This window comes from Phyllostomus hastatus, unplaced genomic scaffold, assembly GCF_019186645.2.
Source record: "Phyllostomus hastatus isolate PE091 unplaced genomic scaffold, TTU_PhHast_1.1 phas_contig_477, whole genome shotgun sequence".
In the NCBI taxonomy this organism is placed as follows: domain Eukaryota; kingdom Metazoa; phylum Chordata; class Mammalia; order Chiroptera; family Phyllostomidae; genus Phyllostomus; species Phyllostomus hastatus.
In genome coordinates, this window is record NW_025333889.1 from 4,380,912 (window position 1) to 4,405,113 (window position 24,202).

The 24,202-nt window shown below is 46.6% G+C and overlaps 1 protein-coding gene across 3 annotated transcripts in view; it reads right to left on the reverse strand.

Moving 5' to 3' along the window:
- The window catches only part of GIGYF2 (GRB10 interacting GYF protein 2), a 108,667-nt gene extending 94,178 nt beyond the window's left edge, over positions 1 to 14,489 (reverse strand). For all 3 annotated transcript variants that reach the window (XM_045845533.1, XM_045845532.1, XM_045845531.1), the window contains exons 1-2: positions 14,396 to 14,489; positions 10,394 to 10,459 (exon numbers count right to left, since the gene is read on the reverse strand). The gene's annotated coding sequence lies outside the window, so the exon portion shown is untranslated. The remainder of the gene's footprint in view (positions 1 to 10,393; positions 10,460 to 14,395) is intronic.
- Positions 14,490 to 24,202: the final 9,713 nt, after the last annotated feature.

Below are 24,202 nucleotides of genomic sequence, written 5' to 3' on the forward strand. Positions count from 1 at the left end.
TTCACCAGTTTTTCCAACAGTCCCTGTGCTGTTCCAGGTTCTCACCCAGAACTCCACTGTAGGCAGTGATAGTAGCACTAAAGGCCGAATCAAGATGGAAACAGCACCTCTCTGCATGGCTGTGGGTTTCTTTCCCTGACTCGGCAGCCTGGGTCTAGGGCAGAGTGAGCTGACCACAGGACTGAACCAGGGTTACAGGTTTGTTAGCAGTGAATGGAAGAGTAAGAGAACAATTGGAGGGTGCTGGCAAAAGTGTGCTTTACGCACAGCAGGGAAGGAAGTAAGAACAGGAGAGCTGCCCTGGCCAAGTGGCTCAGTTGGAGGAAGCATCATCCCATGCACCTAACTGTTTCGGGTTCCATCCCCGGTCAGGGCACATACTGTACCTAGGTGTGGGTTCAATCCCTGGTAGGAGCACATACAGGAGGCAACCGATCAATGTTTCTCCCCCCCCCCGCCCCGCTTCTCTTCTCTCTAAAATCACTAATAGGTTGGGGTTTTTTTCTTAATTTACAAAATAAAAACAGGAGAATTTACAAATGTGAAAAGTTGATAGTATCAAAAAGTTGATATAGTAGGGATAAAAATGAAAGCACTAGAATTAAAGATGCAAGTAAGGCACGGAACCAGGAACCTGGAAGGACTCTGAAGTCACCTCAGGATAATGACAAAGACAATGAATCAAAGGGTGGGCCCACAGGGTGTGTGTCTGATGATAATGAAAAGAACAGATGACTGTATTGTCAGCATGAACCCCAGAGAAAAGGAGACTTCACACAAAAATGGAGGGACAATGGCTAGGGTGACTACATATAACCTATGGGCTAACCCAGAAAATGTTAGCATGAAAGAGTGTCAGTAATTATACAGCGATAACAGCAGCAAGCAGGCCGAGTGGTCACCCAGGAAAGGCACAGGGCAGGCATGTGTATGGGAGAGGAGGAAGACCCTGCCCCTGCCTGCTGACACGGCTACCGCCCCTGGGCAGGAAATGTGCTGGGAGACTCAGAGAGCCAAAGAGGAGGCAAAACTGTCAGAGCGAGATGGCCTGCAGCTACCTTAACAATGCCAGAAAACGCTGTGACCAGTTTCACACATGGAAAGACTGAGCATGAAAGTGACATTTCAGAGTCCTCAGTAGAAAGGTCTTGGAAAGGAATGAACCTGAGACTGGGTCAAAAGCAGAAACTTGGGGTGGTATGAAAATGGGACTACAAAAAAAATGAATCAACAGATGGACCTTCCTTCAGTTCCCGACAGATGACAGTGACACGTGGCATGGTGGAATTAGCAGGCCTCAAGAATTCTGGGAGAGCCAGCCCTAGTCTAGCAGCTCGGAAGCAGAGGAGCCCTCGAGCCCGAGGAAGGAGTCGGCAAAGGTCATCAGGTGGACCCGCGGGCAGGCAGTGCCTCCGAGGCGCCGTGAGCACACCGTTCCGCTAGCGCGGACCCGGCCCCCTCAGCACGACTTCCTGAGCCGAGAGCAACCGCCACAGAGCACGCAAAGGGCAGATGATAAGGTGCTCACCTCCCTCCTCCGACCAAGTCTTCTCTGGCTGCTCCAGTTTAGGGACACAGACTTCAAAGGTCCACCCTCAGAGTTTAAAGAGAGTCAACTTACAAACAGCTCGGAGAATCTCTCTCTACATAACCACCATTTCAGGACTGTCCATTATTCAGAATTCCTTGAGTGAATTCAAGTAATACACTCCTTTGGTAACTGACACCAGGAAACTGGTCTTCTTCAATAAACTGCATCCTGTACTTGACAATCAATGTGGTAAAATCTGGCCTTTTGTCAACTTCTTAAAAACTATGAGCTATATTAGCTCTCACTAACAGTTACTTTATCTCTGAGTACTACCATAAATATTTTTCTTTTTCTGTACATGTTATTCTCCTTTCCTGGCTTCCTCAGCTCCTCTTTGGGGCCTCACCTGTCACTGTGCGCACATGAGCTCGTGCTCGAGACAGAAGAGGGGGAAGAGATCAACCTCGCTCTTTCTCACTCTTGGGTTTGAAACAAAGGAAAGGGAGACCCTGGCCTCTCGGCTCCAAAACCTACCCGTTTTTTTGTTTGTTTTTGTTTTTTCACAAGAGGGCCAAGGAACCTGATGACTTCTGGGCTCATGCAGTCGTTATCAAACACGCAGGAGCTACAGATCCATGTGTTGAGTCCTGTCTGAACACAGCAAGAAGCCATGACAGCATGGGACTCCAGCATGGTGGCTGACAGCCCGACACTGGCCGTGTCCCCAGTACTGCTTCCCGGGACCAGTCCTAGTAGACTGATGAGCTACCCCTACTCTACTAACAATTCAAAACACATACACTTTTGAAAACCCCCTAAATCTTCCTGATAAAAAATTACCTGGTACTACAAATCTCCACTAAGCTGGGTATGTAAAATTTACCCAGAAAAAAACTATAGCAAATCTGGGATTAAGTCCAGCCAGTACTATGCACAGTCTGCCAAAAGACTAACACAGCATGAATGCCATAGAACCCAAATCTGCCCCCAGGTTTCCTTCCCTCCACTTTCCCCAAAGCAGAAAAAAGAGCCGCTCTCCTAGCACTCCCTCACATATACCAAGTAAATGAACAGTCCTACCTGCATTCCAGAAGCCAATTTTTACCTTAGCCACATCTGGATTAAGGTAACACAAGATTAATAGCTGCATTACTGCAAATTAAACCACTTTAGAAAGCAGTCTGGCATTATTAAATCGAAATATATGCCTAACCCATGATCCCATAATCCACTGCTAGACATACTCAAGGGAAATCTCTACCAAAAGACAAGTACAGTGTAAGATATTCGCAGTAGCTTATTCATAATTAACTGAAATTTGGCAATTGTGCTCATCAACACAAATGTCCATCAAAAGGTGAATGATGAAACCAACTGTATGAAGCTTCAAGGTGTGAGGAGGAGTGGCATGCCAGAGAATGCATTAAAGCTCCAAGCCCCTCCCCACATACCTTGCTGTATGCATCTCTTCTATCTGGTTGTTACTAAGTTAGGGAACATAATTAATGAGACAAACTGCCCTGACCAGTGTGGTTCAGTTGGTTGGGCATCATTCTGCAACGCGACAGGTCACCAGCTCGATTCCCAGCTGGGGCACATGCTTGGACTGCAGGTCCCATCCCCGGTTGAAGCGCACATACAAGAGGCAACTGAATGATATTTCTCTGACATCAATGTTTCTCTCCTTCTTTTTCCCTCCCTTCCCCTCTCTCTAAAAATAAGTACATAAAATGTTTAAAAAATAATAGTAAGACAAACTGACACCATGTGCCTCCTGATATGATGCACCGAGGACACGGCATCACTTATGTTATATTCCTAACAATAATGCATAAACCGAAACTAATCTTGAAAAAACATCAAGCCCTGGCCAGTGTGGCTCAGCTGGTTGGGTGCTATCCCACAAACCGAAAGGTCACTGGTTCAATTCCCAGTCAGGGCACAAGGCTGGGTGGCAGGTTCTTTCCCAAATTGGGGTAGATATGAAAAGGCAACCAACTGATGTTTCCCTCTCCCACTGATGTTTCTCTCCCTCCCTTCTCCTCTCTAAAACCAAAAGGAAGGAAGGGAGGGCAAAAAGAGGGAGGGAGGGACGAGGGAGGGAAAGAAGCAGAAAAGCTGGGAAGGAAGTGAGGAAGAATGGAAAGAAGGAAATCAAACGCAAATTAATAGACATAAAATCAATTAACTGTACTCTCCAAAAATGTGTCATAAAAGAGCAAGGATGAGGAACCATCCCAGGTTAAAGGAGATTAAAGACATAAAAACTATGAGCAAGTATGATTCTTAATTCCATCCTGAACTAGTAAGAAAACATGTTATAAGACAAGGTGGCAGACACCAGACATGCAGGCTGAGTCCAGCCCTCCACCTTGTTTTATCCGGCCCAGCACCTTGTTTCTACCCGGCGGCAGAGCGAAGGTCTCACTTAACCGTTAAGGAGCAGTTACATTTATACAGTCCTAACATTACATTCGGTCCTTTGAAGGCAACCACGAGGCTGATGTGGCCCCCCGTGAAAATGAGTTTGATGCCCTTGCTATAAGACACATTGAAGAAACAATTAGGATAATTTGAACAGCATCTATGGGTTAGACAATTAATGTTTATGATTCTGAAATTTTTACTGTTTCAGTAAGAAAATGTTATTTTTAGAAAGTAACACTGAAATGTTTAGAGAAAAAGGAGTGTGAGGTCTGTAACATATTCTCAAATGGAAAAGAAAAAATTATATAAATTTAAAACTACATTTTAAATTACACGTGTACATAGAGAATATTCAAGCAAATAAGAAAATGCTAAAAATTGGTGCACCCACCATTTTTTATTTATCTTTAAACTTTGCTTAGAGTATTTTTTACCATAGTCAATTTTCTATGTAATAAAATGTATGAATTTCTTACTATGAAGAAAATTGGTGACCAAATGGGATGAAAGGCATACAGAAAATCTTAATAATTTTTATGACTTTTCTATAAGATTAAAATTATTTTACAATAGTTTTATATAATTGTAATCTACTCATACAACGAAATACTCAGCAATAAAAAAGAAAAGAATCAACTACTGATAATAGCCACAATCATGCATGAATCTCACAGACAAGATGCTCAGTAAAGGAAGTCAGCCACCAATGAAGATATACTGCATGATCCCTTTTATGAAATGTTCAGTAAGTAAAATAATCAGTGATGACGTCAGAACACTGCTCACCACAGAGGAACTACTGACTGGAGAAGAGAAGGAATCTTTTGGGGGCGCTGGAAATGCTCACTGTCTTGACCTAGGTGGTCATTACAGAAGGATAGACACATGCCATTTTTTCTAACTACGTATTCTGGATCTGTGCACCTATGTACCATATTTTATCTCATTTTTTGTTATTGTTTTTTAAGCTTCTGGAAACCAACGTGCAGTATGAATCAAGAATCATAAGCATGTTCATATTTTTTGATCCAGTAATATAATTCCTGAGAACTTTTTTAATTTTTAGTTTAGTTTTCAGAGAGAGAAAAAAAGGAAGAGAAGCACAGATCAGCGGCCTCTCATGCACCCTCTTACTGGGGACCTGGCCAGCAACCCAGGCATATGCCCTGAGTGGGTATCGAACTGGCGACCCTTTGGTTCGCAGGCCGGCACTCAATCCACTGAGCCACACCAGCCAGGGCAAAGTAAAGGTTTTCTACATTTTAAAAAATGCGGTTAGTCACATTAACCACATTTTAAGTACCCAGTGGTCACATATGGCTCTTCACTACAGTACTGGACAGTGCAGATTTGTAGACCACCTCCATCACTGCACGGAGTTCCACTGAATAAACCTATGAACAAATCTGTATCTACCCAGCACTAAAAATCCTCATTGAAATCTAAAAACCTTCAATTATATGCTTATTATTCTAGTTTCTATTTCAAACAATTACTTATTTGTTTTAATGCTTTTTAAAAAAATCAATGTAGCCCTGGCTGGTGTGGCTCAGTGGATCGAGTGCCAGTCTGTGAGCCAAAGGGTCGCCAGTTCAATCCCCAGTCCCAGGCAAAGGCCTGAGTTGGAGGCCAGGTCCCCAGTGGGGGGACACCTGAGAGGCAAACCACACATTGATGTTTCTCTCCCTCTCTAAAAATAAATAAATAAAATATTTTTTAAAAATAAAAATTAAAAAATCAACATAGCATATGTAAACATAACATTGAAAATTGCCCATTCCCCAGAGCAGCAATTCTCAAAACAAGGTCTTCCAGTCTTCTGAAACTCCCAAGGTATCCAGGATGTCAAAACCACCTTTACGACAATACTCAAGTATTAACTGCACTTTTCCCTGGGTTGGCACTGCGCTAATCACACAAAGCAGTGATGAGTAAAGCTGCTGGCTCCTCAGCGCCATTCAAATGAATGGCACCACACTGGACTAGCAGTTAAGAGTACTCTTCACCACCTCTGCCAAATACTCACAGGAGGGGAGAAAAGCCCATTTTACTTAAGAATGCCCTTGACAAAGCAGTAGAAACTACTGATTTTTTTAATGTTGGCCACTGTGTAAACATCTTTTTATTATTCTACGCGATGAAATGGGAAATATGCATAAAGTGCTTCTGCTGCAAACCACGGACTCAGAGAAAGGCACTTAAGAGACTGTTCTGAGTTGCAAACTCAAGTAGCTGCTTTCTTTTCTTCATGGAACATCACTCTGACTTAAAAAAAATCAGCTGATACACAAATATGATTATCCAGACCTGCATACTTAGCAAACTTTTTTCCAAAAACGAACAGAGCGAGCCCCGGCCAGTGTGACTCAGCTGGAGCACTGTCCTGTAAACCACAGGATTGATCGCAGGTTCGCTCCCCAGTCAGGGCGCGTGCTAGGCTGCAGGTTCAGCTCCCAGTCAGGGCGCGAACAAGAGGCGACTAATCAATGTTTCTCTTCCTTCTTCTCTCCCTCCTTTCCCCCTTCTCTAAAATCAATAAGCATGTCCTCAGGTGAGGATAAAAAAAAAATGAACAAAGTGAGAATGTCTCTTCAAGGAAAACAACTGACAGTACTTGTTGCCAATTATAAAATTTGAGCTTTCTAGCAAACTTAAAATTTGGGGGAACTTCTCTCTTCACCACCATGAGCTTGACGCATTTTCCAGTACTTACACTTACTTTCTCAACAGCTGAAGGCTTTTTTGATGGGTATTGATATTAATAAATGTGAGTTTTTGAACATGTAAAAGATAAAATATCCATTAAATGTGCAACACCAATGGATTTTAACGTAAGAGTACAAAGGTGCATTGACATAATTCACATTTCACATTGCAGCTGACCTTTCAAAACTACTACTTGTTGAATTTCGGTGTATTATCAAAGAACACCTGCCATTTTCTGAAAAAGCTCTTGAACACTCCTCCCTTTTCCAACTACACACATACCCTTGTGGACATAAGTGTTCTTCACATACCTCAACCAAAGTAATCAACAATGGACTGAACAGAAAAGCAGGTGAGAGACTCCACCTGCCTTCTATAAATTTAGAAATGTTTTAGAAAATGGGTATTTTCCCTCAAAAAATGTATTTATGTCAACATGTAACAAGATTATTATTTTAAAATGAGTTAATAAATCATTTTAAATTACTCAATGTGATAAATATAGATGGATGTAATTAAAAAAACAAAAGTTCTTTGCGGTTCTCTAACTTTTAAGAGGGAAAAGGAGTCCTAAGGTCAGGAAGTTGAGAACGTCTGTCTCAGAGAAAGAGGGAAAAGGACAAAGGAAATACCATTAACTCAGAACGACCACGCATGCCCTGGGAAGCGCGCTAAGGAGCACAAGATACCAATGACAAGAGCACCATGACCCAAATGTGACACTTGTTCTAAAAGTATCTAGCGTTTTAAATATATATCTTTGCCAAGGACAGAGAGACTTTTCACGTTCTGAAGTCTACTTACGTATTTTTTAAGTGCCTCTGTCACTAGGCCGCGGGCCCCACGAACACGGGCCCGCTGATGTTTTGCTCACCACTAAGGTTAGACCAACACCTGGCGTAAGGGAGGTATTCAAATATTTGTCAGCTTGAAAACCAAACAAAAAGGCTTACAAACAGAACCCAATGATGTCTCTACTCAAATCATAAATATGAAATTTTACAATCAAAACTTACCTATTTACATCATAATAATAATTACACAAGCTACCATTCACTGAGCCTATTTACTGTGTGTCAGGCGTGGTACTAGGCATTTTAGATTTCTAATCCCCACAATCACCATGGGACAGACTTTACAAGCAAGGAAAATGAGGCTCCGAGTGGTTAACTTATTTACCTAAAGTTACAGGTAATAAGTGACAGAAAATTAAACCCACATTTCTCCGCTTAGAAAGCCACAAGCTTTTCACTACACACCGACAGAGCGCTCCGTACCGCTTGGTTACGTTTCCTCCTCCACTTCCTTGCCATTTTCAGAGGAGTTCATTTTGTGGAAGTCCCTTTTTCTCCTTTCAACAATCTCCCTTCCTGTCCCACTCTCCTCCACCTTCTACCCTTCCGCATCACTCGAAGCAAGCGATGCAGCAAGCAAGCCCTTTGTTGAGGGAAGACTATGCGTTCTCACAGCACACCATCAGAAACCTCGTTAACTATGGTGGAGTAATATAAAAGATGCGAGGAGAAGGTCGGATTCCGGAACACAAATTAAGGCTCTCTGTCCCACGGATCCGGCAGGATGGCTTTACACACAGTTACTCAACTGGCTGTGGTTCGGGCAGCACCACTCAGTCCCCCAGGGGTTAATCATGAGCGGCCCCCGGATGTGGCCATGTCGTCAAGACCTGCGCCATGACTGACCATTTAGAAAGTACCGGGACAGTGCCTCTGCCAATTCCTCACCAGGTTCCACAACCATGGGACCAGTACTGAAGGGACCAGAGCTCCAAGACTTCCTCCAGGCCCAGGACAACTGGAATAAGAGCAGCTTTGTTCCCAAGAACATACTGGCCACGATATCACTATTAGAAGAAAAGCTATTACTATCCTTCTCCCCATTGCTTCTGAACAATATGTAAATGTTTCTCTTTTTCCCCCTTTTGGTGAAAGGACAAGAACAAAACTAGCGACTGTGAACTATTCTAGGAAAACTACAGTGTCATAAATACTACCATGTTATTTGATAATCTCACCACAAGCCCACGTTTTACAGAGAGGACTCGCAAGAGTCTGTGACAGTTTTATACAGATTATGTGGAAATCTTTTTAACCCTCACAAAGTCCTGAATAAGCCTTACCTCAACATCCAGATTAAAGAAAACATATAGTGTAAGACTCCTGTACCTTAAAAATGAATTCAGCTGCAATTGATTTACTAAAGAAACTTTGGCTGAAAAACAGTATCATAGGAAGACACATCTATGGCCTGTCATTCAATACATCACTCTATAATAGTTTATTTTATTAGTAATCCCTAGGCTTCGCATCAAAAATCTCAATATGCTAATATACTAACATGATTTAAGGAATAGAAATTACTTAAGCAATTACATGTCACCAAGGACATAAAAGTTACAAACAAAAATAGGACTTTAAAATGTCCATTTAAAAAGGTTGCTTCTGTATTACCTAATAATTATAGGCAACAAAAACATGTGAATACAAAAGTGTATACTGTCTCACTGACCCTTTACCAACAGTGAAAAGTCCCTTCTACCACTCAAATAATGTGAATACAGGTTCATTTATAGAAGTCCCACCCTTCAATTCTCTACCGCTTCTAGTTCTTGTGTTGCTTAGTCATGTAAAAAGTACGCAGAAATGAAAACTTATCAAAGTAATCACTGAAAAATAAGCAACCATTGCATTTCTCCACCAAGCCGCTCATTTGCTTATGTTCTTTTTTTAAACCTTTATCTCAGGTGCTCATTTGAAGCTCCTACCTTTTCCCTGCCCCAATCAAGAACTTTCGTTAAAACACTGCACTAGGAAGTTTCAACAAAGACGCTTGGGGAGACTTACTGGCCCTCATTCACCAGAAGATATGCATAAAGTTTAACTCTTCAGGACACATAAATTTAAACTGCTGAGCTAAATACAAGAAATTTTTCTAGGAAAGGGAAAAACGTCTAGAAGCTTCTGTGGGTCTCTGATGAGTCGATGATTGGAATAGCCAACATTCCACCTTCTCTGAGACCTGACCCCACTCTTTGGAATGGAACCTTCCAACTAACTACTAGTTTGCACTTTGGACCCCAACCCCATGGCTATACTAAATGGACCAAAGATGGAGAACCAAACCAAGTTAAACCAAGCAAATTTTCCTTCCCAGGAACCTGAAATGGGGACACAACTGCAACCAGCTAGCTAGTGGCACTGGAGCCTGAGCTCACATGTGGCTCCAGGGATGAAGTGGCAGTTTTCTTCCGTGAGTTTGTAAAGCGTAAAAGGTCAGACTGTGGAAAGACAAGCAAAGCGGGATAACAAGGGACGAGAGAGGACAGTGACTAGCAAGAGGGGAGGAAAGTGCTACCTGGACAGCCTTGGTCCCTGAACGCTTCCCAGTTTCTAGATCAAATCCTTCATGAAGCCAGCTGCTGGTGGGCTAAGATACCTCCTTATCCCTGCCCCCAAAGCATTCCTCTCCCTGTTTCATACCATCAAAAAGTCATTAAGACAGTTTAAGACACAAATTTATACCAGAATCAATGCAGAAAAGGTATGATTATTCTTATGATTCATAAGGATCTGGATAGCACTAGAGAAGTTGTTCATTCATTGTCTATAACCTTAGGAGAAATAATAGTACAAAAATAACCCAAATCTTCAAAGCAAAAATCATCTATTTGCATAAACCCTCTTCAGCTTTGTGCCTTCCTTCAACACTCACCTGTTCAAAATTTCGGCTGGTTCACAGCAGGCAGTTTGAGCAGACTTTGTTCAGGCCCCTTTAACACTGTAAATAATAAAAGTATCAAAGTAAATGATCCAGCAATCTCTTATGAAACTTTAAAAACATATTTTTTTAAATCATGAATATGTTTTACAGGAAATGAATCCCAAACCTGGTTAAAATACCATAACCGCCTGGTATACTCACAAACCAGATTCTCTGTCCTAACACCTAGAGCATGTCTCTCAGTAGCTCTAAAGTGGGACTGAAAAATACGTGTTATTACCAAAAGTTCTTAGTGAATCTGACAAAGCTCACAAGTGAGCACCACTATGAGCACCACTATAAGGTTTCCGGAAAGTGATTATTTAGAATTTGCATTCAAAACCACATTCCTGAGATTTGGTATCAACTTCTTAAACGTGTATGACAGAAAAATGACAGCCAGTAATACAATACATACACCACACAAGTAATCAGTGAGCCCCAGGAAGTACGTCCACTGTCAAAACATCCAAGAGCAGGGCTCCAGGTGAGCTTTCAGGTGCAAAATCACAACCTTCTTGTAATGCTCTGTTGAAACAGCATCTTAAAAATCCACAAGATGGTGATACTTCTAGTGACAAGGAATGAAATGAACCACAATAGCTTCAAGTGGTTTCTTAGCTAAAAGCAAATAATGTAAAACAACTCAAACTGCTGAAGAAAAACGGACATTTAACCTGCCTCTAAAACACCTGGGTTAACACCAACACAGGCCGCAGAGCCCACCCAATCAGACTGGTCCCGCTGTAATCTGTGAGAAACACAGTAACACAGAAAGTACTGAAAACTGACTCAGCTGGGGCTAATGGATACTGCTAATGAAGTCAGTCTTTCAAAATGGCACACATCTAAGATCCCTCAGGAAGACAAGAGTAAAAGGGACAGTCATCACCATTTCACCCAAAAGGGTTCCCCTGGATAGCAATCATTACCAGTAGTGTCATTTTCCAGTGTGAAGGTCAACAAAAAGGAACAGACATATGGAGTATCAAAATGCACAGTCATGAGAACAAATGAGCTGGTATGACATCAAAGACACTGTAATTTAGAAACGTCATTTCAAACTCCACAAAGGAACAAACAGAGAGAGGAGTGATTTCTGGAAAACACTACCCTTGTCACTATCATCACTACATCTCTTTTGAGCCAAGAAGCTCCACTCACACCTTGAAGTTGTAATTCCTGTCTTATGATACTCAGGCAAGCCTGCATCAGATTATCTTTCATACATGCAACTCACAAGCAAAAATATTTCAAAACCAAGACATTAAATTCATAAGGTGAATTAAAATGAAAGTGGGCATTTACGAAAGCTCAGTAATGGGAATATAGAAATAAGCTAGAAGGAAATCAGGAAAATGTTTTTCCAATGAAAAACTCTATTGAGTATAAAATTGAAGAATTAATCTGAAAGGTAAAAGGGGAGGAATAAAAAAAAACCAGCACAAGAAGTTCCACACTGTAAAATGCTATAAAAGGTACACAAACAAATTAGTGGAAGAGTCCCTGAGTAATTGGAAATAGGCTGGACGAGAGAAACAATTAAGAATTCCTTAATAACCACATCAAGGACGGTATGTGTTAACACTCCGACTTCACCTTTCTTTCAGGTCCTATCCCTTCGCAACCGATCTGTATCTAAACTTCAAAGGAAATTCATTTCCTCACATGTTCAAATATTTTGAAGTATTGCAAAAATCCCCTTCTTAGAAAGCAATTCATTTTGAAAAACCACTTTAGGCAGTGTATCAACCTCATTTAAACTTACTTTGGAGAGAGATATTTCATGAGAACTTCCTGAAATATGTTCTAGGAGCATCCTGAATTTTCCAGATTGGGTAGCGTGGGGCACGAGGGGGTCATGCGCAGCGCCGGGGTTGGGCACAGGTGCCCGAACTTCCAGAATCTGATTTCCCTTTCCAAGAGGCACACAGATGTGGCGGAAGATTCCAGGACACTGAATAACGCCTCTCATTTCAGTAGAGATGAGCTGGGTACACGTCTCCCACCAGCCCACCTCTCACCTGCGCCTCTCCGACTGGGCTCGGGGGCCACGGCCACGCTCCCCAGCCACCCCACACCTGCCCCACTTCAGCTCCCGCCGCAGGGCCTTTGCCCTGGCGTCCCTAGCCTGGAGCATCCCTCCCCCACGGAGCTACAGGAACAGCTCCTCTACCTGGATCAGGTCTTTCCTCAAATACGAGCTTTGCCATGAGGCCCACCCAGGGTACTCTACTTAACATGAATTCCTCCCCACCTCCCTATCATCCTATTTCCCTGTCTCTTTTTTTCCCACATCACCTACCACTGCACTGTCTATTTTACCTTAGTGTTCATGTATCTGTCTAGAAATGAGCTCCATGGAGACAGGAATTTTTGGTCTGTTTTGCTCCCAGCACCCAACAGTGCAGCAAGGCCTCAATATTTGTCAAATAAATGAATGCATGAATGAATAAATGGATGAAGACACATGGTCCCTTCTCCCTCCTCAGTCTCAAAAATTTTAAGGGCTTTGTCAAGGACAGAAAAGCTCTGAGGCCCTTTCTTTTCTGGTGAATCCCTACCACCACCAGTGCATCCCTCCGTGTGAAATGTCAAAGGAAGAACCGTGACATTTTTCCAGAAACGTGCCACTTACATTTTTTTTTCCTAGTGCCTCCCATTGATGTCAACATCTGATGTAACAGAAACGCACACCTTCCAGCGGCGGCACTCTGAACGCCGCCACACTAACTACTGAAACACCCCGAAACCTCAGGGACGGAACGCATTCACGTCCCAGCCCAAGTGGACACCACTCTGTAAAGCCAGAGCTGCAAATATGAGAAGGATGACAGTCAACGTACAGGAAGGATGGCACGAAAATTCCCTTTTAACCTAGAAGGAAATAGCACATCAGTGAAGACTATCTTCCCTGCACCTAACAGTGGCAACGGTGACTGCCTACATCCAGGCTGGGTTACGCTGGGTAAGAAACTGTTCTCAGGTTCTGGCCCCTTCCTCGGTGTTCTTGCAAATTAAACTGGAATACTTACCTTCCCGACACAGACACTTAGGTGTGCTTGAGTGCTTTGACTTGCAGGGGGAGGAGGAATTTAAAAGACAGTGGTAGGTAAGTGCAAAGCAACCTTACGGCTCCCCGAACACCGGCAGACAATCTGCTTCTCTCATCCCTCCTTCCCTGGTCGCTTGACTTATGTTTCCGCCTCAACACTGAAGTGTTCCGAATGCTTCGTGGGAAACTGCTGACATCTGAACGCTAATGCCCATGTTAACCTGATGTGCACGTTCGGGTCCCAAAGCTGCCACGGGCTCTACTTTCCCAACCTCTGTCCCAGGTTCCGTCCGATCAGGGCTCCACCTGGCCTCAGGCCTGGTCCAGACCCAGTCCTCTCGCCACGGAAAGGGTTTCCCAGGGTAGATGCTCGGTGAGGAAGGCAAGGGCGCACCTCGCAGAGGCCAGGTGTGGGGAGGAGGGCCGGCAGGAGCAGCTGTCTGGCCGCAGCAGCTGTTACCCTGGCACCCCGAGGCTGGGCGGGCGGCTGGCCCCGCGGAGCAGGTAGCGGATGGCGAGACCTCTGGCCCTGAGCAAGCCGGCCTGACACTGCCCACCCCACCACCCTCTTCCCTTCCTCTGCTCCCCACCGCGGTGCCAACGGGCCCCGGAGGAGGGGGCTCGCCGGCTCCGAGGACAAGACGCGCCCGGGCCCGGCGTGCCCCCCGCCGGAGAGGAGGGTCGCTCCGGCCCCGCACCTGACTTGTCCCCTCGCCTGACGCCCGAGTCAGCCGCGGCCACTGCCCCGGCGGCCTGCGGGTGTCCATGCGGCGGCACCAGGTCTGCCGGAGCGGCGGGGACGCGAGCTCGGGCGTCAGGCCCAGACGACCCGGGAGAGTGACGGAGCCAGGGCGCGGAGCGGAGCCAAAGCTGGGCAGCGAGACGGAGCCGCTGGTTACCTGCGGTCCGGGACAGGAGTCTCTCAGAACCAAAGTCAGTCCTCAGCCTCAACAACACAAGATGGCCGACACGTCGCCACGCACGTCACGTGACAGCGCGCTCGCTCCGCCACGCCCCCTGCTCCGCTCCCGCCCCGCCAGGCCTCCCTCCCGGCTCATCCCCAGCCTCCCACGACATCATTCCTTTCCGCTGCCTCCTGCCGCTCTTCCTCAGACACGCCCCTGCCCAAGCCCCGGATGTCGGGCTGGAGGAGGCGGGGCAGCGGCAGGGCGCAGGCGCCTGCGGGCCTGGGGGCCGGGGCTCGCTTTCTGCCCTTGAGTTGAGTGGAGTTGGTGTCCACAATTGGACCTGGGCCAGGCGCCCTGTGACTCACTGTCCTGTGTGCCCAATCCAGAGCTGGTTCACAGTTCAAAAAGCTCCGCATCATTTACGAGCTGAGCTTCCAAACTAGAACTTTTCCACCGAGTTTCATCCAGCGTTTTTCTGCCCGCTCGCCCTCCTAGGGAAAATGAGGAAGCGCCAAAAGCTAATGTTCAAAGCACTTTCTCTGCTTACTATCGGTGCTGATAGAACTGGAGATTTATCCTAGAGTCTTGCGATGTGACGGCTTGGGAGGACTTTAGAGCTCCCACCCCCTCCTACTTCCTCCGGGGCTACAACCCCATTACCTAAAAATCTCCCGTTTGGGGGTTGGCGGATAAAATACAGGACCCCGGCAATATTGGGGACATGCAATAAAAAAGCATTCGTTGTTTTTGTGAACCTCATATTTAACTGAGTGTCTTGTATTTTTTATTTCCTAAATCTGGCAACTCTACCTTACTCAGGTCATTCCATTATTTCCTAGTGGCTCCAACCTATTTTTTACGGGATCCTTCCCATCAGCTTTTAAAAATACTCAAATGTTCTTCCCTCTTAAAAGTTAATGTTTACCAACTACAATTCCTCCTCCAAACACCTCCTATCTCTCCGTTCCCTTTCAAAGCCAAACTACACACAAAAGAGTTATTTATAAGCACTTTCCCAATTCCCACACCCCGGCAAGCAATCATCCAGCCTCATTGTGGCTTCTATCCTGACCCATCCACCTATTGCTTGCTCTCAGGACGCCTCAACCTATGCAGGCTGATAACTGGAGTTTTTCAGCCCTCATCTTGACTTCAAGCTTCCCGAGTCTTTTAAGTCATTGATCACTTCCTACTTCCTGAAATGCCTTCTTCCCTTGACCTTTATGCCCTTGCAGCTCACGGTGTGACCAACAGACCACCAGCATCAGCATGCTTGGAAGCTTGTTAGAAATGCAGAATCTCAAATGGACCCTTAACAATTCTCCCTCCCCTTTTTCTCACCCCCCACCCCCCCAACATAGAATCAGATCTACCCACAGCTGAAGGTCTCCAAATACGTCATCCTGACCTAGCCTTTGAACACGCTGCTCCTTCTCAATACAATGCCATTCCCGACACCACACTTCGTGCCAAACCTGTGCAATGCCTGCTCATCTTTAAAAGTTTAAGTCGTGTGACGCTTCGAAGCCTACTTTATTTTTTACTGTTTTATTTATTAATTTGAGAGAGAGAGAGAGGAAGGACAGAGAGAGAGAGAAACATCAACTTGTTTCACTTATCGGCACAACTCCGGCATATCAGGATGCTCTCACCAACGTGTCGGCCTGGCCAGGGCTCCAAGTCTTCTTTAACCCTCTTCTGCAGATCAAAGAACACATTCCTTAAACTGTTATTTTGAAGGGAAAAATGTAATGCCGATGCTTGTTATGGAATTCTGCTGAATTCCATATTTAAGCACTTTAGTAAGCACTTCACTTGTGTTCTCTCTTGTAATTCTGGTGATAGCACTGTGGAGCCCAAGAAAGTCAACGGGACTCTCCAAATCTCAACCAGGACTTCCCAGCCCAGGCTGATAGATTGCAGAGCTCATGTCCCTCACCTGTGCCTGTAATTGTAGTTCATACAGTAAAATCGAACATCTTTCGCCTGCGGTTCTGCAGCTTTTGACAAATGTATACAGGTGTCTGTAACTACCACTAAAATCAAGGCACAGAATAGTCCCATCACCCATCAAAGTTCCCCTCAATGACCCTTTCTAGATAGCCCCAAATGACCTCCCTAACGCCCAGCCCCTGAAACCACTGTTCTGTTTTCCATCCTTACAGTTTTGCCTCGTGTCATATAAATAAATCCATAGAGTACATAGCCTTTTGAGACTGGCTTCTTTCACCCAGCGGATGCACCTGAGAGGCTGCCACGCTGTTGCATGTTTCAATACTTTCTTCTTTTTTATTGCTGAATAGTGTTTTTTCCCACTGGAAATGTGCACTATGTCTGTTTAGGCATTCCTCAGCAGAGGGTCATTTGGGTTGTTTATAGTTTGGGGAGATTATGAATAAAGCTGCTATAAATATTCACATTCAGTTGACTTGACTTGTGTGAACATAGACTTTGATTTTTTATTTCACTTGAGTAAATAAATACCTAGGAATGGGATTGGTGGTTATGTGATGTTGGCTTGACTTTATCAAAAACTGGTAAATTGGTTTTCAGAGTACCTCACCCGTATTGTTAGCCCTCAACTAGAAGCTTCAGAGAGCAGGAACCGAACTAAGGGATAATGATGGTGGTGGTGATGATAAAAGCTAACGACATCCCACGCTTTCAGCCACTGCACATAGTGCATTATTTGACCTCGCTTCCTCGGCAGCTGGCATTGTGCTGGCACACAGTAGACAATAAATACCTATAGAATCAAAGAAATTCTTGATTATATACTCCTCAGGAAGCGTGTTCTCCCCTTTTCTTTCGATTCACTCTTTCTCTCCAACGTTTCCTTAAAGAGTGGTTTTTAAAGTTAAAATAGTAGACGGACACCTGCCCTAGCCAGAGATAACAATAAAGTTTCAGCTTTGTTGTATCAGCTATAGAAACAGAGAAGTTGAGACTAACAGATCACCAGGGGGAGGAGGGTATGAGGACCTCCCCCAACCCTGAAATGAGTTTAATTTCTACCAAACACAGGCTGATCCACTGTGACAGTATTTTCCTAAAGATAGCAGCAGCAATATCTTCCACACCGTGTATTCCTCTAAATGCCTGTCACCACCCTTCCTAGAGGCGGAGTATAATTCCCTTCCCCTCGGGCCCTGGTAAGTGATAGAATGTGCTGGAAGTGAAACACGGTGACTCTCCATGCCAGATCACAAAGGGCATGGAGCTCCCGCCTTGTTTGCTCAGTCTCTCTCGAAGCGAGCGCTGCCGTGTGGAAAGTCCGGGTGCCCCGAAGCCGCCATCCTGCCAGGAAGCCGGGACCCCAAGGAGAGGCCCACCCCTGTCAGCAGCGCTGACTGACGTCCCAGCATCGACAATCAGACGTTCCAGTGACAGGCCACCACATGATTCCAGCTGCCAGTCACGCCCTGGCGTCCCAGCCCAAGGCGTCCTGAAGCAGGAACAAGCGTCCTCGCTGTGCCTCGTCTGAGTTCCGGATCCACCAAATCTATGGGCATAATGAACAGAGGCTGCTTTCAGCCACGAAATTTTGGGAAATCCTCGTGATGGATGAGATTGTGTCCCCCTCGAAGATATGCTGGCACCCTAACCTCAGAATGGACCTCAGAATGCCACCTTACTTGGAGACAGGGTCTTTAAGAGGAAATCGAGCTAAAATGAGGTTGTCAGGGTGGGCTGTAATGCAATATGACTGGAGTCCTTATTTAAAAAGGGAGGGGCGGGAAATTTGGACCCAGGCCCGCATCGAGGGAGGTCTCCAGGTGAAGAGGAAGGTGGAACCGGGTGATACGTCTGCACGCCAAGGAATGCCGAGGACTGCCGGCACGCCAGCACCGGCTGGGAGGGGGGCTGGGACTGATTTTCTCTCTCAGCCCCCGGAAGGGACCAACCCTGCCGATCCCCTTTTTCTCGGGCTTCTGTCCTCCGGAACTGTGAGACAATCAGTTTTTGGTAAGCCACCCGGTCCGCGGTACTTTGTTATAGCAGCCCTGGGAGATACAATCACCTAGGATCTGAAGAGGCCATTTGAAGTGGAGGAGATCAGAGCGGGTCAGAGCTACAAACCTGAGATCTTGGATATTGTGGGGGATCTCCCAACACTAGCAGGCAGGGAGGGGGGGGAACGGGACTAAGGCAGGCCCCCAGCAAGCCCAGGGGTAGCTGGTGGGCGGAGAGAAGCTACAGGCGAGATGAGGTGAGAGGCAGGAGCCAGTCTCAGGACAGGGCAAGGAAGCAGTGTTTGGCAACGACAAACCTGCAGGGCTGTCCAGGGGGCTGGGGCTGGGAAAGGGCCCCTGACTCGGTGACGGGAGCGTCCACAGAGCCGGGAGAGCAGAGGGCTGGGACAGGGTGGGCGACGAGGAAGGGGAGGCACAGACATTTGAAGGAGGGGGGACAAAGCAGGACAGAATTGTCACAGCAGAGGGCAGCGCCACTCCAATGGGGGCCCTCACTGAGAGGGATGGGCCCGCAGCGGAAGCCTGAAGAGAAAGCGCAAGGAGCGTGGGGAGGCACTGAGCCAGAGAGCGGAGCAAACGTCAGGGAAAGGCTGCTGAGATGCTAACCTGAGAGGCAGATCCACTTTCATGGTTGAAAACAATTCTTTTTTTTTTTTTAAGATTTTATTTATTTATTTTCAGAGAGGGAAGGGAGGGAGAGAGAGAGAGAGAGAGAGAAACATCAATGTGTGGTTGCTGGGGGTCATGGCCTGCAACCCAGGCATGTACCCTGACTGGGAATCGAACCTGCGACACTTTGGTTTGCAGCCCCCGCTCAATCCACTGAGCTATGCCAGCCAGGGCAAAAACAATTCTTTATTATAAAAGCACTTGCACGTTTTAAACTATGTTCTTGTTTACAACCTCTGGATGTGTACCAAGACAAATCGTAACACACTGTCTTGGAGTAAACGTATCATTTCACATGAACACACGACGCTATGTTCCCAAAACGTCACTCATTTTTCCCCGAGCCTGTGCGGATTTAGGGTTCCGTACTTCGGCCGTCCCGGGAGGGGGCACCACATGCATGGGCAGCTGCTCCTCTCGCTTCCTGTGTGACCAGGGTGTCCCCTCTCTTTTCCATTAGCTATTAACAGCCGCAGTAAAGCAATACATATTCATGATTTTAAATATTTCGAAGATTTTATTTATTTATTTTTAGAGAGGGGGGGCGGGAGGGAGAAAAAGAGGGAGAGAAGCCTCAGTGTGCAAAAGAACCATCTAGCGATTGCCTCTCGCACGCCCCCAACTGGGGACCGAACCAGCAACACAGGCATGTGCCCCGGCCAGGAGTGAACCGGAGACCTTTTGCTTGGAGACACGATGCCCAACCCGCTGAGTCACACCCGTCAGGGCAGACTTAAAATATTTTAGAGTTCAAAACATAGAAAGGAAAAAAGTTAATTGCCCTCAGACCTAGCCAAGACCCCCAGATTCTCCATCTCCCAGGTAACCTGCTGCCGACAGATTCTGCGGTGGTTTTCTCCAGAATGTTGTGCGCAGAAACATGATGATGTGCTTCTTCACCCTCAGCACCCTCAAGGGCTGAGCACACCATGGTGGTCCCCAAACCCACTTGGTCACTGTCCTCACACAGCTCAGTCTACAGGCCGACAGACATGGCTTCCTACCTCGGGTAAGACAAACGGAGACAAAGGCTGGGCATTGTTATGCACGCCGCTCTGCCCCTGGCCCTTTTCTAAGAAACAATCTGTCTTGGCGTCTTCTACATCCTTTGTAACTGGCTGTCTACCAGAGTTCATTCACGGGGATGCACCATATTGTACTTAATCGATGCCCTGCTGATAGACATGCTGGTTGTTTCCAGGGTCTTTGCCATTCCTGACAATGCAGGAGTGAGTAGCCCTTTAAATACCCCCTTGTTCATGCTTATATTTCTCTATAGGATAAGTAAATCCCTGGGTCAAAGCTCATGAACCTCTCAGCAGGGGACACCTGCCACTCTTACAGGGCACTTTGGCATCTGAAATACTTTTCATGTTGGGGAAAATAACAATCTTGGTGGGAGACGATGCCCACCTTTCTTTACAGAAGACACGGGTCCAGATACGACCTGTTGCCACTCCCAGCGGGCGGTCAGAATCGGGCCTGGTCCGTGGGAGGGGTGTGCAAGGGGCAGGCTGACCCGGGACAAGGCCCCCGGGCGTCAGGTCACGTGATCAGGCTGGGAGGGCTCAGCAGGTGCCAGCTGCAGGGGGCACGCCAGGGGAATAGGTGGGCTGTCGGAAATCTCCCCAGGCTGGTTGGGAAGGGAGCCTCCAAAGAACTGAGAAGCTGAGCAAGTGGGCGTCTGGGCTTGGGGCTGAGGCAGCAGCCGGGACTGAGCATTTCTGGGCCGCCTCAGCTTCACCCCCCTGGCACATGACTCTAGAGACCCAGGCCTCGGGAGGAGACGGAGTTGCAGCAGTGGAAGGCGGAAGACACAGAGGGGACCAATATACCCCGAACACTGAGTGTGCGCCAGGCATGAAAACTGCAGGACACACAATCATTATCCCCACCCGACAGGCGAGGAAACTGAGGCTCAGGGAGACTAGTCACTGGCTTTGTGTCTGGCTCCAAATCCCATTACACCCACATGAATCCCACTAATCCAGGGTGAAGGCAGACTGGTTTGTTTGTTTGTTTGTTTGTTTCCCTGTTGCTTGGTAGAAGGCAGGCCTCTGGGCAGTGGACTCCACACTTCCCCAGCGAGAATGATGTCCTCACACCCTCTGCTGTCCTCACTTTCAGAGCTGTCCCCTCGGGCGAGGCTCCCAGGTCAGGGCACTCAGAGGGCCCCGGGCTCAGAGGCAGCGGTCCTCCCTCGCCCGCTTGTGTCTGCTCCAGCAGGCCTGGGGGGTCCTTGTGCAACCAACAGCCACAAGGTCCCTGCCACACGCCGGGCAGCGTGCCCGCCCTCCTGCGGTGGCCAAGACAGACTTCCTGCCCCTCAGAGAGTGCACAGTCTGGGGGAGGAGGGGGAAGTGAGGAGAAGGGAGCTGCGCAATGCTAACAGAAGGGTGACAACAGAGAGACACTCCGGGTGAGACGGGGACCCTGGGCAGGGGCTCCTCACCCAGACTGGAAGCATCAAGAAAGCTTCCTGCCCTGACCGGTGGGGCTCAGTGGGGTGGGCGTCATTCCACAAAGCAAATCGAAAGGCCGCTGGTTTGATTCCCAGTCAGGGCACGTGCCTGGGATGCAAGTTCAGTCCCCGGTCGAGGTGCATAGAGGAGGCAGCTGATCGATATTTCTCTCCCTCTCCTTCTCCCTTCCTTCCCAGCTCTCTAAAAATAAAATCTTTTTTTTTAAGATTTTATTTATTTATTTTTAGAGAGGAAGGGAAGGAGAAAGAGAGAGAGAAACATCAATGTGCAGTTGCTGGGGGCCGTGGCCTGCAACCCAGGCATGTGCCCTGACTGGGAATCGAACCTGCGACACTTTGGTTCGCAGCCCACGCTCAATCCACTGAGCTACACCAGCCAGGGCTAAAAATAAAATCTTAAATCAGTAAAAAAGAAAGCTTCCTGGAAACAGTATGGAGTTTCCTCAAAAGAATTAAGAATAGAGCTACCACATGACAGCAATCCCTTTCCTGGGTGTCTAACTGAAAAATGTGAAAACACTTATTTGTAAAGATATATGTACCCCTATGTTCACTGCAGTATTATTCACGACAGCCAAGACATGGAGACCGCCCAAGGGTCTCCTGATGGGTGACGGGATGAAGAAGGTACGGTCCATGCGTACAGAGGAGCACTGCTCAGCCAGGAGAGAGGATGAAATGCTGCCATTTGCAGCAACGTGGACGGATCTCGAGGGTATCATGCTAACCAAAATATTTCAGGTGGAGAAAGACAAGAACCATATGATTTCGCTCATAGGTGGGATATACAATAGAAAGCGACAAACAAACAAAAATTCATGGACACAGACGACAGTATGGTGGTTACCAGAGGGGAGAGGGTGGGGGGAGTTGAGGAGGGTGGAAGGGGTCCAGTGTATGGTGAGGGAGGAAGACTGAACTTTGGGTGACGAGCTTACAATGCATATACAGGTGGTTTATAAATATCACAGAACTATTCACTTGAGCCTTATATAAGCTTATTGACCCATGTCACCCCAATAAACTTAATTTTAAAAAAGCTTCCTGAAGCTCATGGCTGATCCGAGCCACAAAGAATGAGAAGTCGTTTGCCAGGGGAAGGGAGGGAGGGAAGGAGGGAGGGAGGAAGCACCAGGCAGAGGAAACAGCAGCACAGGCAAAACCCGGGGCAGCGGTACTTTCTAGGAACTGCTAGGTATTACACCTATCTGGACTGTGCCATTTGGAAGGAGAGAGGGAAGGAGGCAGGTCAAGAGATGGGGCAGGAAAGGAGAGCGGGGGCCAGATCCTGAAAATGGGGAGCCAATAAGTTGAAGGGAGCTGTTAAGAAGAGTTTGCAGCTTATAAGAACTATTCTAGCCACAGGGTGGACCGTCGGGGCAAACAAGGGCAGAGAAAGCACAGCAGAGACCCAGGGAAGAAGCGGTGAAGGCCAAGGTCAGGGAGATGGAGGGTGGGAATGGTGGGTGAGAGGCGTGGAAGGAACCACCTCCGCAGGACTTCATGACCGGGACGGGGCCCAGAAGCCCTGTCCCGGGTCTTTGAAGTTACAGGGCCCAGGATGTGTCCTTTTCGTCTGAAGTCCCCTTGTGTGACATTCTCCGTCATTGCAATCAGGAGTTTTCAACTCTCACATGGGCCTCGCTGTACAGAGAAGCAAATGAGTATTTGAAGTAATGATACTGTTGTCTCCACTCCTCCCTTCTTCTTCTTCTCCTGCTTTTTTAAATAGACTTTATTGTTTAAGAGCAGTTTTAGGCTTAAAGGAGAATTTAGCAGGGAATACCAAGTTTCCATAAACCTCTCTCCCCACTGCCCCTCCAGTTTTTCCCATTTTTAACATGTTGCATTACTGTGGTACACTCGTTACAATTGATGTGCCCATATTGATCCATTATTATCAACTAAAGCCCGTAGTTTACGTAAGGATTCACTCCCGGTGCTGTGCATTCTATGGTTTTTGACAACTTTATAGTGAGTGTCTCTACCACGACACACACAGTTTCGTTACCTGAAATTCTCCGTGTCACACCTATTCATCCTGCACCTTCCCCACCCTGCAACCGCCGATCTTTTTACTGTCTTCGTAGGTTTGTTTTTTCTAGGATGTCGCATAGTTAGAATCACACAGACGCAATCTTTCCAGACTGGCTTCTTTCACTTAGCGAAATGCATTCGTTTCCTCCACAGCATTTTGTGACTTGATAGCTCATTTCTTCTGGTTATTGAATACTATTTCTTTCATCACCAAACTAATACTCCATTGCGTGGATGTCACAATCTGTTTACCCATTCACCCACCAACAGAAGATCTTGCATCTTCTGTCGGTGAATGGGTAATTTCCAAGTTTTGGCAATTATGAATAAAGTTGCTTATGAACATTCGTGTGCAGGGTTTTCATGTGGACAAAGGTCCTCAGTTCATTTGGATAAACACCAACGCGCACAATCACCAGATCACACAAGAAGTCTCTCGATTCCTTTTTCACGTCCACTGTCTCTGGTAAGGAGGTTAGAGGGTGACCCGACCTGGAAGAATTAAATAGGTCTCGGGTTTGTGCAGAAACAGAAATGACCCTCACTGGAGAACCAAGGGTGTTCTCTGAGGACAGGGGTCCCCCAGATACTCTGGAATTATACCTGGGAAGGAGGGGTCCCTGGCCCTCATCAGAG